Source organism: Aegilops tauschii, chromosome 3, assembly GCF_002575655.3.
Source record: "Aegilops tauschii subsp. strangulata cultivar AL8/78 chromosome 3, Aet v6.0, whole genome shotgun sequence".
Taxonomy (NCBI): domain Eukaryota; kingdom Viridiplantae; phylum Streptophyta; class Magnoliopsida; order Poales; family Poaceae; genus Aegilops; species Aegilops tauschii.
The window spans coordinates 477,810,071-477,828,325 of NC_053037.3; the positions used below are offsets into that span (position 1 = coordinate 477,810,071).

Sequence of the window (18,255 nt, forward strand, 5' to 3'; positions counted from 1 at the left end):
TGGCGTGAAAGTACACATTATGTAGTGCAAAACTCATGTAGGATGCAAATGCATAAGAGCTATAGGTCAATGGATATTATCATGCCAAGTTTGTAACTTTTAACAAATTCTGACAGTTATATTATGATGCACTTTTTCCACAGATTTTTCATCAAGCAAATTGATTCTAACGTAGATAAAAATGCCACCACTGCGTAGAACATAGAAAAATGCACAACATTGATATAAGGCACGTTTTCATCGAATACACAAATTAAAAGTTATAATGGTTTTAATATAAGATAGTGCAGCTCCTTTCAGCTAGGCGCTGCACTACACTGTGGAGCTCCTTTCAGCTAGCGCTGCACTACACTGTGCAGCTCCTTTCAGCTAGGCGCTGTACTACACTGTGCAGCTCCTTTCAGCTAGGCGCTGCACAACCAGGAGTGGGGCCCGGGGTGCCACGCTGGACAGACTTGCAACGCCTGCGAGCTAGGCGCTGCACCGTAGGATGTGGCGCCTTCGTGTCGGGCGCCACTCAAAACGGTCAGCTGGGTGAATTTTTTTGCAACGCAGTTTATTTTGTGAAATCTTTTCGTTCACGGGTCAAAATTGTCAAATTTGCCACAAAATCCGGTCTCCTCCGTGTGGCTCATTGAAGAAGTGGACTGTGGTCGCTTCGCAGCCCGGCTTCCACAATAAAGAAACCACTCTGACGCGGCTCTGGCAACACGCGACGCGATGATCTCGCCCCTCCTTTCTCCCATTCCCACTCCACCTCCGAGAACCTAGCCCCGCCGCAGTCGCATTCATCTGCCGCCGATGCCGCCGCCGGTCCGTCGCCTCACAGGACTCCCGTCCATACGCAATTTCATCTAGGTAAACCCTGGCCTCTCCGGTTAGTCTGTACATCGGCTTTATTGTTGCTCAGTCCGTCGGTGGGTTCCGTTGATCGCCGAGTTAGGGTTTACCGGCCGCGGACAAAGCGCACACCATGGCGGCGTGCGTTGTTTGACGGCTGAAACACGGCGCCCCGCTGTTCTGACTTCTGACGAGGCGACGCATTTTGCTTCTGAGTTCGAGGGTTTTGTGAGATTTTGGGGGAGGCTCTGGTTGCTTGCTGGGCACCGTGCCATTTCCGGCCCTTGCTTACGACTTTGACACGCTCGTGGTACCATCTGTGGGGCATACTGTGGAGGCCGTTGTGTGATGTACGATGGGATTTTGTATCAAGAAATTAGAATCTCTGAACAGGGGAAAGAATACGTCCTTACCAGCCAGATTACCCGTGGCACTGGGAAAATGTGCTATTCAGTACGTTTAGTTTGGATTTGATCTGCTATCGTTCATAGTCACATATGCACATTGGCTTGTTGCATTGCACTAGTGAACGTTGATGGAAGGTCATGGTGAATGCCGACAAGATTAGTTATATGTTGGATTTTTTGGGTCTGCCTTGCCTGAAGACTGTTCTGCTTTTTAGAAGATCAGAAATATGTTTGATTTCCCCAATCCCTCATAGCAATTATCCTGATCAAGAACATTTAATAAACATGAGAATACTTCGTTGAGAACACAGCTTCATGCTTTCATTTACATTCTGTTGAGAACAAATATGTGAAAATGAAAACCAGGGCAAACATCCTCCTTTATATAACTCTGATAAGACTTGATGATGTTTGAATATTCCTAAATGGTCGATTTGGAGCTGGTGGAAGGCTTACGCCTTTGATGGCGAGCAGCCAAATGTCCAATGCTTGACACTCACTATCAGAACTGAAGCATGTATGTGCGCTACAATCCGCGTGGCGATACTTTCTAGTGATACTTCCATAAGGGCAACTGCAATCAGTGGCGTAGCTACCTCCTAGCGACCCCAGGCAGCTTCCCAGTCTTGGTGGAAGGTCATCTGCTGAGAGCCATATGGTCCTAGAAGTTGAAGATGGTGTTTGTTTGGCAGAAATGTACTGACGTAGACATGGTCAGTCTTGCCTTGCCCACAGGCTACAAAGTCCGGCTGGATCCACCACTAAAATGTGTCCGATTGTCAGTGGGTGTTGCCTATCCTTGGTCTTGTACATAAACCTTTGTGTTGTATCAACGGATCAAGACACAAAGCTTTTGCGCTTAGTTGAGAAAGGAATGTTCTTAATTTATATTTGGTTATATATGATTTATAATGCTAAGGCAATGCTGTTATGCACTCTATTAAGTTACTGATATATATGTACCTTTTTCTTCAGGGTTTCAGCATGGTTGAGCATATCCAAAACTATGATGTGCTGGAGAAGTGTACAAAAGATATACTCTCCATAATCAAGCCAACAGAGGACGATCAGAACAAACGACTGAACGCAATTCAGGAGATTGTGGATTCCATCTATTTAGTTGGTCGCTTGGGAGGTAACCTCTCATTATTTGGTCACCACATGACTCTTTTCCATCTCTTGGAAACAACCACTTGCGATCCTGATATTTATCTAGGGTGCAATGATGTAATTGTTTGACATAAAGCTTGGGTAGTACTTATATAAACTATCTAAGAAAAATGTTTTCCCTTCTTGTGCATGTTGTGGATTCCTCATAGATTACATTAACACAGACACCCATCTGAACATTTTATTGTCTATTACTCGTATTCATCAAAGATCTCCAGGAAGGCTTTCGCTCCTTCAATACACTATATAGGTTATGGTCTCTGGGTAACAGTTGCATTCTATGAAAACACTAATAAGTGACAACCTTGTAAATCCATAACCCTAAAGTGGATAAGTCTTGTTCGTGTCAAATGACTGGTAATTTTCCTATTGCGAATGCTGTAAGCGGAAAGCATTGGCTGCTCAATGACTGGCAATTTTCCTATCATGAGTGCTCAAACACCATACACTTTTACTGTTGTTTTTTGTTTGTTATGCTATGTGTAGTGAGTCAACACATTTGTTATTTAAATTTCTAGGAGGTGTTGAGAGGTTTATTACTAGTATGGTTTTCTTACATTTCTTATTTCCCTTAACAGATGCTGCTGTCAAACCTTTTGGATCCTTTTTATCAAAACTTTACGCAAAATCAGGTGATTTGGATGTATCAGTTGAGCTACCAAATGTCTCAGGCTTCCCTACAAGCAAGGAAAAGAAGCAAAGTCTCTTGGGAGAACTACATACGGATATATATAGACTTGTTTTAGAGTGTCAGTTTATTTTGCTCCGTATGTATTCTATATTGGAATCTCTAAAAGAAATTATATTTAGGAACAGAGGGAGTACTATGTAGTCATGCAGTCATGCTTTTTCTTTGTAGCACCATGTACTAAGCTTTGGAACTTACAGATTGTTACCGAGGTACCGGAAGACATGAATATATGCATCTTTCTGAAACTGGACGACATGAACATAGGCATCTTTCTGAAACTGGTTGCGAACTTGGGATTTTCAGAAATAAAACCTGTCTAACAGTACAATTATAGCTGATACAGTCGAACCTGACCGGATAAGACCTGTGAGGAACCCACTGTCATGACTCCAATTGGCAATGGCCGTGAAGCTGTGGGTTGTCGGTACGGGAGCGTTCGGTCTTAGAGGGACGCAACCATGAAATTGCATTTCGATTATTTGTGTAAAGATATCAATTGCTAGAATCCATGATAAAAGAATCATTTGTGAGCTCCATTCAGTCTAGCGAGACATAATCGATGCCAACTAATGAACGATTACCCCTTGCGGGGCTCGTAAGGGTAACTTTTGTGGTCTGGGAGTGCGCCAAGTGGTGCATCCACCAGCCGCCACGTGACGTGTTGGCGCTTCCTCTGGAATTTAAATTTTTATTATTCTATACACGTTTTTGGGTTTTAGATGTGTTTTTTATGGCTTCTTGATTTTTGCATGGTTATCCCTAGGTTTTGAAGAAAAAAAAGTTCTTTTGGAAATAAAAATTGTGCTTCCATGAGAGCATCTCCAACCGCCGCGCTATATAAGCACCGCGCTGAAAAATCAGTATTTTTTCGCGCGCGTTACCGCTCCGGGCGCTCCAGCGGAGGCGCAAAAACCGCGCGCACGGCATATCTAGTTCAGCGCGCGGGCCAAAACGCCATCGCGTGCCGCTTATTTGCTGCGCTCCCTCGCAACTCCACCTACCCCATCCAGCCGCGGCGCCGCCGCTGCCCGCGCCACCCGGCGACCGTTTCGGCGCTTCCCCGGCCTATCCCCGCGCCGCGGCGGCTTCCTCCGCCTCCCTCTAGTCACCGCCGCCCCTCGCGCGCGGCGGTCCTCCGACGAACAGCGCGCGGCCGCTCGCTGCCGCTCGGCGCCCGCAAGGTGTTCGACAAAACGCCCGCAAGGTATGTATTGCTCAAACTTCATGAATTCGGTGCATGTTGACTGTAGTTTTTATAGCCTAGTATTGAACATTGTAGATGAGTTCGTCGTATGATTCTTCCGAAGAAGAATTTGATATAGAAGAGGAGGAGGATCTTGCAATGATCCTAGCTATGCACATCAGTAAAAAACCGAAGCACGGTGGTTCAGTTATGGGTCGGCAGAAAATTTGGAGGGATAGGATCGATGCCCACAACAGATTGATCAGACATTATTTTGCGGAGAATCCCACATACCCCGAGTCGTACTTTCGTCGCCGGTTTAGGATGAGCACTGAGTTGTTCAGGTGCATTGCAGAGAAACTAGTGAGCCATGACCGGTTTTTCAGCAAATGAGGAATGCCGCCGGAGAGCTCGGGCATGGCACCTTTCAGAAGATGACAACCGCTTTGCGTATGTTGGCATACGGTATCCCAGCTAATCTAGTTGATGATGCTCTGAGAAGCACATCGAATGGGAAAAAAATGTGCTTCGTCGAGAAGTGCATATTTGTAGCGGAAGCGTAGATTTACTTCCGCAAGAAGCACAACCTTGAAAAGGAAAAAAATGTGCTTCCATTAGAAGCACAAATTTGCTTCCACGAGCTATGGTTCTCAGAAAAAAAAAGTGCCTTCACGAGAAGTACAACTATGCTTCTCGAAAAAGAAAAATAAAGCGAAAAAATGCAGGTGTGCTTTGGTTTTTCTTCTTTTTTATAGCCTAGTATTGAACATTGTAGATGAGTGTCTACCCCCACTAAACACCCAACGCCAAAATAATTTTGGGAAAATGCGAGCACCAGTGTAAAAATTAAGACTTGAACCCTGGTGGGTTCAAATATCACTGTCCTCCCAACCATCCAGCCACATATTGATTTGTGTCCATTTATTTTCCTAACGTGCTATTTCTTCCAACTTTATCTGTTTTTTAATTATAATTTACATATTTTCCCTTTTTTTTGTTTCTTAGAAAAAGCTTAAGCATTTTTCATGATGTGTGCGATGTATTGCACACTATTTGGCAAACAAAATTGTGTGTAGTGAGTTCACCTGTCGCCCACAGCTTGTTTGGCAAATGTGTGAGATGAAGTACGCGCACTGTTTTGTTACGTAAATTGTGTGCGTTAATATTTGCGTGATTCTATTCCGAGAAATCGTGTACATATAGTTTTCACGTTAATAACAAAATGTTTGTGTGTGCTATTGCAGAATGGATAAGAACGACTGTCGGTCCACGCATCTTCTCTTTGCTGTGCAGGAAGGGCTAGGCACGGACTGTACTGGTCTGATTCCCGCCGGTGCTCTTGGGCTCCCGACCATGCCGCCCAATTTTTGCCGATCACCATGTGTCGGTGCCACAACTGCACAATGCGCGCACCAATGCCTACTTTCACGCGCATCGCCTAGGATTGCCACCCAAGCACGTCAAGCGGTTGGTCGAAAAAATAATCTAATTTCGCCCATGCTACAGAACTCCCCTTGCTCCATGTTCTCCCTCATCGAGATCGCCCCCGCCGCCGACAAAACCAATGGTTCCGCCACGCCACAACTCATCGACTTGCGGGAGGGGTTGTTGCAGATGCTTGGTGTTGCTGCCACGCTGCTCGAGCATCGAGCACGATCGGCAAGTGTTGGCGCGCCGAGGCACCTACGTCGCCCACATCGCACAGAACGCGACCGATAGGGCCAAGGCGCCAGCCGCCATTGTCGGCACAGGGGCCGTAGTGGCAGTCACCGCCTCGGACGATGACGACAATGAAGGTGCCCCTCAGCTCGAGCCGGACATGTTGTTGGCCCTCGCTTAGTCCATCTAGGATGAGCGGCGCATATCATTAGGTAGAATAAATGGTAAAGTCATGTTTTCCATCAGATGGTACGAGTTCCGCTAATCTACAAGAAAAGAACGATAGGTACAAAGATTTCTGAGCGGATGGTGAAGAAATACCAGCACAAAGCTCTCCCCGTTCTGCAAGGTGGAAAACCTTGCGCCAGAGACATGGGACATGTCTGACATGTCTGTCTTCAGGCTTTTCGCCTGGACTACGAACCCGGACGTGATCCCGCGCTCATCGGAGCTGCTCCTCCCTGACGACGACGCGGTGAATCTCGACGCCGACCCCGACCGCGCGGAGCGCTTCGTTCAGGGCCTGGCGCGCTTCCCCGTTCGTATTCACTTGGCTGCGTGTGATGACTTCTGCCGCCCGTTGCCTCCGCCGCCACCGCCGGCGGCCTCCGATGACACCGCCTCTGGCCCTGGCTCCCCACCACTGCCGCCGACGTGGCCCCAACATCATGACTTTCCCCCTGCTCGTTCCAACAAAGCTCGCCAGCCCCCTCGCCGTGAAGATCGCCGGCGCCCTCGCCGCCACGCGCATGCCCCACCCGCTTGCCGTGAATGGAAGGGAATCCTAGGGCCCCACCCTGCCGCTTTTTCGGTCGCTGACCGTGTACCTGCAAGGCTCGGACTTGGAGATAACCCGCCTTGGATAAAGCGGGGCCCCACGACGACCGAGCCTAGCGTGTTCCTCCGCTGGCCTCGCAGCCTTCAAACCTGCCCTGCCTTGCTGGCGATCTGGGAAGGAAATATGCCCTAGAGGCAATAATAAAGTTATTATTTTATTTCCTTATATCATGATAAATGTTTACTATTCATGCTAGAATTGTATTAACCGAAAACTTGATACATGTGTGAATACATAGACAAAACAAAGTGTCCCTAGTATGCCTCTACTAGACTAGCTCGTTAATCAAAGATGGTTAAGTTTCCTGACTATAGACAAGACCCATTCGTTAGCTTAACATTATGGTCGTTAAGTTTTATTGCTATTGCTTTCTTCATGACTTATACATGTTCCTCTGACTATGAGATTATGCAACTCCCGAATACCGAAGGAACACCTTGTCTGCTATCAAACGTCACAACGTAACTGGGTGATTATAAAGATGCTCTACAGGTGTCTCTGAAGGTGTTTGTTGGGTTGGCATAGATCGAGATTAGGATTTGTCACTCTGTGTATCGGAGAGGTATCTCTGGGCCCTCTCGGTAATGCACATCACTATAAGCCTTGCAAGCAATGTGACTAATGAGTTAGTTGTGGGATGATGCATTACGGAATGAGTAAAGAGACTTGCCGGTAACGAGATTGAACGAGGTATGAGGATATCGACGATCGAATCTCGGGCAAGTAACATACCGATGACAAAGGGAACAACGTATGTTGTTATGCGGTTTGACCGATAAAGATCTTCGTAGAATATGTAGGAGCCAATATGAGCATCCAGGTTCCGCTATTGGTTATTGACCGGAGATGTGTCTCGGTCATGTCAACATAGTTCTCGAACCCGTAGGGTCCGCACGCTTAACGTTCGATGACGATTTGTATTATGAGTTATGTGATTTGATGACCGAAGTTTGTTCGGAGTCCCGGATGAGATCACGGACATGACGAGGAGTCTCGAAATGGTCGAGAGGTAAATATTCATATATTGGAAGGCTATATTCGGACACCGGAAGTGTTCCGGGTGATACCGGGCCATAGGAAGGGGTTTCAGGCAACCCCCGACAAAGATATGGGCTTAATGGGCCAAGTAAGGGAACACACCAGCCCACAAGGGGCTGGTGCGCCCCCTATAGGGCCAGCCACGTGGGGAGAAAGGGAAAGGAGAGGAGGAAAAGGAAAGTATGAAGTAGGACTCCTACTTCCTTCCCCTCGCCCCTCCTTCCTTTCCCCCTTGTCCAAATATGGTAGGGGGGGTGGGGGGGGGAGGGGGGATTGGACTAGGAGCCCAAGTAGGATTCGTCCTACTTGGGCGCGCCCTAGGCTGCCTCCCCCCTCTCCCTCCTTTATATACGTGGGGAGGGCACCCCTAGAATACATATCAATTGTTCCTAGCCGTGTGCGGCGCCCCCCTCTACAGTTAACATCTCGGTCATATCGTCGTAGTGTTTAGGCGAAGCCCTGCACCGATAACTTCATCATCACCGTCACCACGTCGTCGTGCTGACGAAACTCTCCCTCGGCCTCAATTGGATCAAGAGTACGAGGGACGTCATGGAGCTGAACGTGTGTTGAACACGGAGGTGCCGTACGTTCGGTGCTAGGATCGGTCGGATCGTGAAGACGTACGACTACATCAACCGCGTTGATAAAACGCTTCCGCTTTTGGTCTACGAGGGTATGTGGACACACTCTCCCCGCTCGTTCAATGCTTCTCCTAGATAGATCTTGTGTGATCGTAGGAATTTTTTTAAAATTACTGCGTTCCGCAACAATCTGAAGCCTTCGATACAGCCAACCAACGGGCTGGCTTCCCCGCCAAGCCCCGACATGCGGCTGTCCCCCACGCCCGCTGCCCAATCCGTTGAAAGAAGCGACCATCCATCCGGTCTAGATAGTGCCAGGACCAAGGAGGGCGTGCCCCTCCTGCTCACATGGAAAGCGGCCTCGGACGCCGCCCCTGACCAACCGGAAGGCAATCGTACTGGCCCCCTGCCTCGGATGCTGCTGTGCCTGAGGCCATCCCGCCCGTTGGGCCGTCCCCGGATGTCTCCTTCCGCCAACCCCTGGCCATCGCAGATCCCGAGTGGGTTCAGGACGTGGGTGACGACGAGCTCGCAGATGCGCTGCGGGCCCCCGCAACCTCCTCTGTTGCCATCGGCCAATGCGCCATGCATGACCAATCGCCGCCCGACCCTTCATGCAGCACACAACGTCAGCTGCCCCAGCCTGATAGCGTAAACCGAGGCATGCAACCCATGCATGCCGATGACAACTCCCTTGCCTCCTTTGTGGATGTGATCTCCACAAGAGCGCAGCCACTTCTGCTAGCACCAAAGCCACGCCGCAAGAGGAAGGAAGTACCTGCTAACTTCACCCCCCGACGTAGCTTCATGATAGCCAAAGCGGACATCAGCCTCAGCTCCGAGATGAAGGCGAAGAGAGTGCTGCTGCGGCGTCTGGGTATTATTGCCGATGACAACTCTCCCATCTCCAACGAGATGCTCGGGAAATATGCGCAACTGTTCGAGCGCCCGCTTGCCCTGGATGTTGTCGAGGCATTTGCTGACTTCTTCTGATGGCAGCTCCCTGCCACCTTGCCTACTACTTCCAGTGAACATCCGCATCCCCTACTCATAGAGGCGCAGGGTCTTCTCTCTTCTGTACAACGCTCCCCCCATCTTCTTCATGGAGTGTAACCCAAAAACTATTTTCTGGAACGTGAGTGGTCTTAACTCCGGTGCCAAACGTGCAGCCGTTCGCAGCGTGATCTCCGCTGCACCGAGCATTGTCTGTCTCCAAGAGACCAAACTTGCCCGCGTCTCGGACTCCATTGTGTTGGACACGCTCGCCCCCTTTTCGAGGACTACTTCTTCCTTCCAGCAAATGGCACCCAGGGCGGCATCCTACTAGCATGGCGTCGTTCCTACATCTCCCTCTCCAACCCCTACATGGGCGAGCATCATGTTACTGCGTTGGTTTCACCATTATCCGGAGATGGGCACTGGTGGCTCATCGGAGATATCGACCGCAAGAGGATGATGAAAAAATAGAATTCCTTGCTGATCTCCATGAGGTGCGAGAATCCCGTGTTGGCCCGTGGTTACTGGGTGGCGACTTCAATATGATAACCTCGGCCGCCGACAAGAACAACTCCAACCTAAATCATCGTGTCATGAGTCGATTCCGGCGCTTCATCACCAACGAGGAACTCTGCGACCTATACATGCATGGACGCTGATATACATGGTCTAGCGAGCGCGACACTCCATGTGACGCCCGGATAATTACGCTACAGTGATCCCCCGCTAATGATGCCACATCACCTCGGTTACTCTGGATAAACTCGCGTCAGTTCGAAACCCACTTCAAATTTCAAATTTAAAACAAAGGCAAACAATAAAAGTTTTCAAATATTAAAACCAAATTGTTCTGGTTGTGACAAATAATGCATAAGTAATAGGGTGAAGAAACCAACATCTTTAAAAGTGTTTGAATGTCCTAAAATAAATAAAATAGTAGCAAAAGAATTAATTGAATGCCTTTTATAATTAATAAAATGTTAAACTATTTTAATTGGAGGTCTAAACTTTTTGTAGTATAGGTAGAATTAGTGATACAAATTTAGGTAAAACTTTTGCGTTTTATATAACTAAATAAAATAAAATAGTAAAATTAAAAATAGACGAAAAGAAAAGACAAAACAACAGTAAAATAAAAGGAGAAAGACCCCCTGGCCAACTGGGCCAAAAGGCCCAGCCGACCAGCCCACTAACCTAGCCGGCCCACCCCTCTCCCTTAACTCCCCTGGGCGACCGAACCCAAACCCAACCACCCCGCACTCCTCCCCCCACGTCTCTCTCCCCCTCCCCGATCCAGATCGGGGTCAGGGGAACGAACCCACGGCGCCCCGACCCCGTCGACGATCCCCACCGCCTCCGACGCCGCTGGACCCCGCCGTCACTGGAGCACCACCACCACCCGGACCTCGTCGCCTCCTCCCCTGCGTCGCGTCGTCCCCGACCTCCTCCCCGCGCCCCATTGCCCGTGCCCCTACAACCCCTTGTGAGGCCCCCCTTCTTCTCCTCTGCCTCGCTCCCGCCGCGCACCGTACGCGCTCACGGCCGCGGCCTCGTCCCGCGCTCGCGCCTCGCTCACCCGGCTCTGCCGCACACGCGCGCCTCGCTCGCACGCCGCGCCTCGCGCCGCGCGTTGCGCCCGCGGCTACCGTGCTGCTCCTCCTGCCGCCCGCGCACCTACACGCGCTCGCTCGCGTGGCCGCACCCATAGTTGCTCTGCTCCGCCATGGCCACCCCGCATCCCGCCTCTACTCCTCGCGCTGACGCGCACACATGACACTGCCGCCCGGTCCCAAGGCCGCCCGTGGCCGTACTCCGGCATCTCCCCCTGCTCCTGCCGCCTTCACCTCTTGCTCCCCTGCCGCGCCTCGTCGTTCGCTCGCCGTCGCCGGCACCTCCGACCGCATCGTCCCGCTGCTCCTCACCCGCATCGCCACCACCGTGCCCGTGGCCGCGCCGCTCGGGCCTCGCCTCCGTCGCCCCTACTCCCACTCCACCACGCGCCGCCCTGCCGACGCAGTCCAGCGCCGCCCTGCGCCGCTGCTGCCCGCCGGCGAGCGCGCGCCCCGGCTCACCGTGCCTCCCCCCCGGTTGGTCGCGCCTGAGGCAGCGGACGGGCGCCCGCTGCGCCAGATCGGGTTGCGCCCGCTAGCGCCCGAACCCACTAAGGCCCCTAGGGCCAATGACATGTGGGGCCCAACCCCCTGGAACATTGTAAAAAAATATAAATAATAAAAATAATAATTAATTAACTTAATTAATCTAGTTTAGTTAAACTTAATTAACCATGCTTAATTAAACCCTAATTAACTTGACTAGTCAATGACATGCGGGACCCACACGTTAGTTTGACCGAGTCAACACCTCTGTTAAGTGCTGACGTCATGCTGATGCAATAATGTTATTTTCGAATTAATTTAATAATAATAATTTAAAAATTGATTTAACTTTGAAAATTAATATAAAATAATCCGTAACTCGGATGGAAAAACTTTATACATGAAAGTTGCTCGAAACGACGAGACGAATCCGAATACGCAGCCCGTTCGTCCGCCACATGTCCCTAGCATAGAGAACATGCAACTTTCCACCTCCAGTTCATCTGTCTGAAAACGCGAAACACCTGGAATACTTTCCCGGATGTTTCCCCCCTTGGTCGGTATCACCTCCTACCGCGTTAGGGCACACCTGGCACCGTTACTTGTCATGTCATGCATTGATATGCATCTATTTGCATTGTATTAATTGTTTCTTCCCCCTCTTCTCTCCGGTAGACTACGAGACTGACGCCGCCGCTGCTGCCCCGATCGACTACGTTGTTGACAACCCCTCCTTGCCAGAGCAACGAGGCAAGCCCCCCCTCGCCCCTTGATCACTAGACATCGCCTATTCCTTCCCTCTACTGCTTGCATTAGAGTAGTGTAGCATATTACTGTTTTCGGTTAATCCTAGTCTATTGCATAGCCTGTCATTGTTGCTACAATTGTTAATACCTTACCTGCAATCCTAAATGCTTAGTATAGGATGCTAGTTTATCATCTGTGGCCCTACAATTCTTGTCCGTCTGCCATGCTATACTATCGGGCCGTGATCACTCGGGAGGTGATACGGATATATACTATACATACATACATACATACTATTCAGGTGGTGACTAAAGTCGGGTCGGCTCGTAGAGTACCCGCGAGTGATTCACGGATTGGGGGTTGAAAGGACATTTGTCCCGACAGCCCTCTGTGTGGATCTTTGTGGCGGAGCGACAGGGCAGGTTGAGACCACCTAGGTGAGAGGTGGACCTGGTCCTGGTCGGCGTCCGCGGTTACTTCATAATAACACGCTTAACGAGATCTTGGTATTTGATCTGAGTTGGGTCGTTGACCTTATACGCACTAACCGCCACATGGGACAAGATATGGGCAACCGGCATCGTGGAATCAGACGAAGCTCTTTTTGACGTCAGCGACTGAGCGGCGCGCGCCGGATTCGACCGTAAGCGTGCGCTTGTATTAAGGGGGCTAGGTCTGCTTCCGACCACGTACGCAACATGCAGGTGTGCAATGGGCGATGGGCCCAGACCCCTGCGCGCTTAGGATTTAGACCAGCGTGCTGACCTCTCTGTTGAGTCTGGGTGGGGCTGTGACATGTTGATCTCCCGAGGCCGGACATGACCCAAGAAAGTGTGCCCAGCCAGAGGTATTGAGTGTGTCGGGTAATGTGGTGCACCCCTACAGGGAAGTTGATCTATTCGAATAGCCGTGTCCATGGTAACAGGACGACCCGGAGTTGTACTTCGACCTTATGACAACTAGAACGAGATACTTAATAAAACACACCCTTTCAAGTGCCAGATACAACCCGGTGATCGCTCTCTCACAGGGCGACGAGGAGAGGATCGCCGGGTAGGAATTATGCTATGCGATGATACTTGGTGAAGTTACCATCTACTCTCTTCTACATGCTGCAAGATGGAGGCTGCCAGAAGCGTAGTCTTCGACAGGACTAGCTATCCCCCTCTTATTCTGGCATTTTGCAGTTCAGTCCACCAATATTGCCCCTTTACACATGTACCCATGCATATGTAGTGTAGATCCTTGCTTGCGAGTACTCTGGATGAGTACTCACGGTTGCTTTGCTCCCTCTTTTCCCCTTTTCCTCTTGTTCTCGGACGTCGCAACCAGATGTTGGAGCCCAGGAGCCAGACGCCACCGTGGACGATGACCGCTACTACACCGAGGATGCCTACTACTACGTGCAGGCCGCCGACGACCAGGAGTAGTTTAGGAGGATCCCAGGCAGGAGTGAGGGAGTCCTGGGTTAGGGGGTCCTCGGACAGCCAGACTATATCCTTTGGCCGGACTGTTGGACTATGAAGATACAAGATTGAAGACTTCATCCCGTGTTCGGATGGGACTCTCCTTGGCGTGGAAGGCAAGCTTGGCAATTCGGATATAGATCTCCTCCCTTGTAACCGACTCTGTGTAACCCTATCCCCCTCCAGTGTCTATATAAACCGGAGGGTTTAGTCCGTAGGACAACAACAATCATAATCATAGGCTAGCTTCTAGGGTTTAGCCTACATGATCTCGTGGTAGATCAACTCTTGTAATACTCATATCATCAAGATCAATCAAGCAGGAAGTAGGGTATTACCTCCATCGAGAGGGCCCGAACCTGGGTAAACATTGTGTCCCCCGCCTCCTGTTACCATCTGCCTTAGACGCACAGTTCGGGACCCCCTACCTGAGATCCGCCGGTTTTGACACCGACATTGGTGCTTTCATTGAGAGTTCCACTGTGTCGTCATCATAAGGCTTGATGGCTCGTCTCGTTGTCAAGGACAACATCACCTCTGGGGGAGCCCTGGCTGTAGGCCAAACTCTCCGACTAGGCGGCTTCGTCATGACCGCTCGCTCGGCCATTGCGCCGACGATGACTTCTCGGGTCATCGAAAAGAGCCTCCACGTCGGCTCGGAATTCGCCGAGCAGATGGATCCAATGGAGCTCTCTTCCTTGAACGAGCTCTTGGATCGCATCGCCGCCTTGGGAGTCGCCACGGACTATGATCGGATCGGGCTTAAACCCGACCAAAGGGAGATTAACTCTCCGCCGGTCACCCATCAGATAGCGGTGGTGGAGGAGCAACGCAGTAATTCTTCCTCTATCTTGAGGACAAACTATGTCCGGATTCCCGATCTCTCCGAGCCGGATACCCGTCTACGGGAGGACGTGGCCCAAGCTTTGAACCTAGAATCAGACAGCGGGCCAAACCTATTGGGCAACATCCCGGAGCCCGAACTTCCAAGATCGGAAACTCCTCCGCCCCTGGGTCTCAGATCGGGTCAGGGTTCGGACTTAAATCCACCCACCCACCCAGATACAAGCGATCTTTCCCACATTAGACAAGAGCCCCAAGAGACAGTACATCACTATTGGGCTAGATTCCTCCTTGTAATGAACAAGGTCAAGGACTGTCGCGAGGAAGACGCAATTTCATTCTTTTGCAATAATTGCATGGACAAGGGAATCCTCAACGCCATAAGTCGCCGTGACATAGCACACTTCTCTGACTTGGCGGCCATAGTACAGAAGTACTGTGCGATGGAAAGCGCCTGGAAAACCCAAACAAAATTCTGGGATCCTCCAGCTCTCACTAAACCCCCCGTCCGAACTAAAAGGGTGTACTCTCGTAAGTCACCCGATCCAATTACAAAGAAACAAAAGCCCACTACAGGGCGTGAAACCGTATTGGAGGGATGGCTCAATGGGCCATGCAAAATTCACAATACAGCTGATACCATGCCAACACATAGCCTTAGAGCATGTTGGGTACTCCGGCAGGTGGCCAAGAGCGGCGAGGATATCCTCATCAACAATGCAACAGAGCACCGTCCGATGGAAAATAACAATATAGTATTGACAGTATTTGAGACCTTCGCCTCAAATAATAGGCGTAAGCGAGCACTCCGCAGCCTTGCCGAAGTCTGCCATGTGGCAGCAGTAAATCCATGGAGCGACACGGCTATAACCTTCAATGCCAGTGACGAACCTAAATTCCGAACAGCCCGAGCACCAGCCGCCTTGGTCCTTAGTCCAATTGTGGACGACTTCCAGCTTACTAAAGTGCTCATGGACGGCGGCAGCGGATTAAACCTCATCTATGAAGAAACTCTTAGCAAAATGGAAATAGACAGGAGCCGCATTGAGCAAAGCAGCACGACCTTCAGAGGAATCATCCCTAGTCGGGAGGCACGCTGCGCGGGAAAAGTCACACTAGACGTGGTATTCGGCACGCCGGAGAATTATAGGTCCAAAGAAATCACATTCCAAGTGGCCCCGTTCAGTAGCGGATACCACGCCCTTTTAGAGCGGGAGGCATTCACGATCTTCCAAGCTATACCCCATTACGGGTACATGAAGCTCAAAATGCCCGGGCCCAATGGAATCATCACTCTAGCTAGTGATCTGGACATAGCACTCCGCGCCGAAAATAAAACCGCCGCACTAGCCCTCGAGGCATTATCCGAAGCCCTCGCGGCCGAAGAACTGACAGCGCTACGGTCCACAGTGGACAGGGACAACGTGATACTCGACAAAAGATCCAAATCCACCTCTTTTAACCAGCGGATGAAATAGTCAAATTCGAAGTCCACCCAACGGACCCTACAAAAACAGCATCCATCGGGGCACAATTAAACCCCACAGTAGATGCCGCACTACGGGAGTTCTTGCGTGAGAATTGGGACATCTTCGCCTGGCATCCTTCAGACATGCCAGGAATCCCACGCAGGCTGGCCGAGCATAGCCTTAACATTCTAAAGGGATTCAAGCCGGTCAAGCAAACTCTTCGGCGCTTCTCTTGGGAGAGGAGCTAGCCAAGTTACTGGAGGCCGGATTCATTCAAGAAATAAAACATTCGGACTGGCTAGCAAACCTGGTGATGGTACCAAAGAAGGACAAATCCTGGCGCCTATGTGTCGACTTCAAGGACCTTAACAAGGCTTGCCCCAAGGATCCCTTCCCCCTCCCTCGCATCGATCAAATTATCGACGCTACCGCTGGACACGACTCATTGTGTTTCCTCGACGCATACTCCGGATACCATCAAATTAAGATGGCGGAGTCCGACCAAGCCGCAACGGCATTTATCACTCCATACGGCCCCTTCTGTTTCAACACCATGCCTTTCGGACTCAAAAACGCCGGTGCAACCTATCAACGCATGATTCAGACATGCCTGGAAACACAAATTGGCAAAACAGTGGAGGCATACCTAGACGACGTGGTCATCAAAACCAGACACGTCGAATCCTTAATAAACGACTTGAGGCTCACGTTCGACAATCTCCAAACATACGACATCAAGCTCAATCCGGACAAATGCGTTTTCGGCGTGCCCACCGGAAAGCTTCTGGGCTTCATCGTCTCCAGTAGAGGAATTGAAGCAAATCCGGCTAATATCCGAGCTCTATCACAGTTGGCCATCCCAACAGACCTCAAGCAAATCCAGAAATTAATTGGATGCGTGGCTGCCTTAAGCCGCTTTATCTCCCGATTAGGAGAAAAGGCACTACCCCTTTATCGCCTTCTTCGGCGCACCGAACACTTCGAGTGGACGGATGCGGCCACGGCCGGATTGGAAGAAATAAAAGCCATCCTGGCCACCAACCCAATCTTGGGCGCGCCAAATGTCGGCAAACCAATGATGTTATATATAGCGGCAACACACCAAGTTGTAAGCGCAGTACTCGTCGTCGAACGAGAGACGGAAGGACATAAGCTCCCGCTTCAAAAGCCGGTATACTATGTATCCACTGTCCTCACTCCATGCAAATCACGGTACCCACATTATCAAAAGATAGCATACGCGGTCTTCATGGCATCCCGGAAATTACGGCACTACTTTCAAGAGTGTTCAATTACGGTGGCCTCGGAGGTACCACTCAACGACATAATAAATAACCGCGATGCCACGGGCCGGATTGCTAAATGGGCTATTGAGCTCCTCCCGTTCGACATAACATACAAACCACGGCGAGCCATTAAGTCACAAGTACTGGCTGATTTCGTTGCCGAATGGACGGAAGCCGAACTCCCTAAAGAGTACGGCGCATACTCCAATTGGATCATGCACTTTGACGGCTCCAAGATGCTGGCTGGTCTGGGGGCAGGCGTCGTCCTGACATCCCCCACAGGAGATACGGTCCAATATGTACTCCAAATATTATACACAGACTCCAACAATGCAGCAGAATATGAGGCCCAGTTGCATGGTCTCCGGATGGCAATCTCCATGGGCATTCAACGCCTAGAGGTGCGGGGCGACTCGAACCTCGCAATATCTCAAATAAATGGAGAATTTGACGCTAAGACCCAAAAATGGCGGCTTATCGCAACGCCGTCCTCAAAATGTCAGCTCGGTTCGAGGGGCTTGAATTCCACCATGTGGTCCGGGAAAACAATCAGGCGGCGGATATCCTTGCCCGCATCGGCGCTAAGCGCGACCCTGTCCCACCTAATATCTTCTTGGAAAGGCTGTTTAAGCCATCCGTGGTATGGGAAGGAGAGACCAGCAGTAATAGTCCGGACCCGGCCACAACGCCAGATCCCAAACACTCTGATGTAATCGGAGGCTTAGCCACCGAAATAACACCTTCGGCCCACGTGATTATGGCCATCATCGCCCTGTGTACAGAACCCTTCTTGGCTTACCTAACTAGGCAAGAACTACCTGAGGACCCAAACGAGGCAGGTTGCATTGTGCGACGGTCTAAAGCCTACAAGGTCCACGAGGGAGAGCTTTATAAGAAAAGCGCTACCGGTGTCCTTCAAAGGTGCATCTCCAAAGAGGAAGG

At 50.4% G+C, this 18,255-nt stretch overlaps 1 long non-coding RNA gene across 1 annotated transcript; it reads left to right on the forward strand.

Moving 5' to 3' along the window:
* Positions 1 to 679: 679 nt before the first annotated feature.
* On the forward strand, positions 680 to 3,353 carry LOC120976161 (uncharacterized). Its single transcript, XR_005771423.1, has 3 exons — positions 680 to 858; positions 2,223 to 2,382; positions 2,996 to 3,353. It is a non-coding gene; the product is annotated as an uncharacterized lncRNA (long non-coding RNA).
* The last annotated feature ends 14,902 nt before the right edge of the window (positions 3,354 to 18,255 follow it).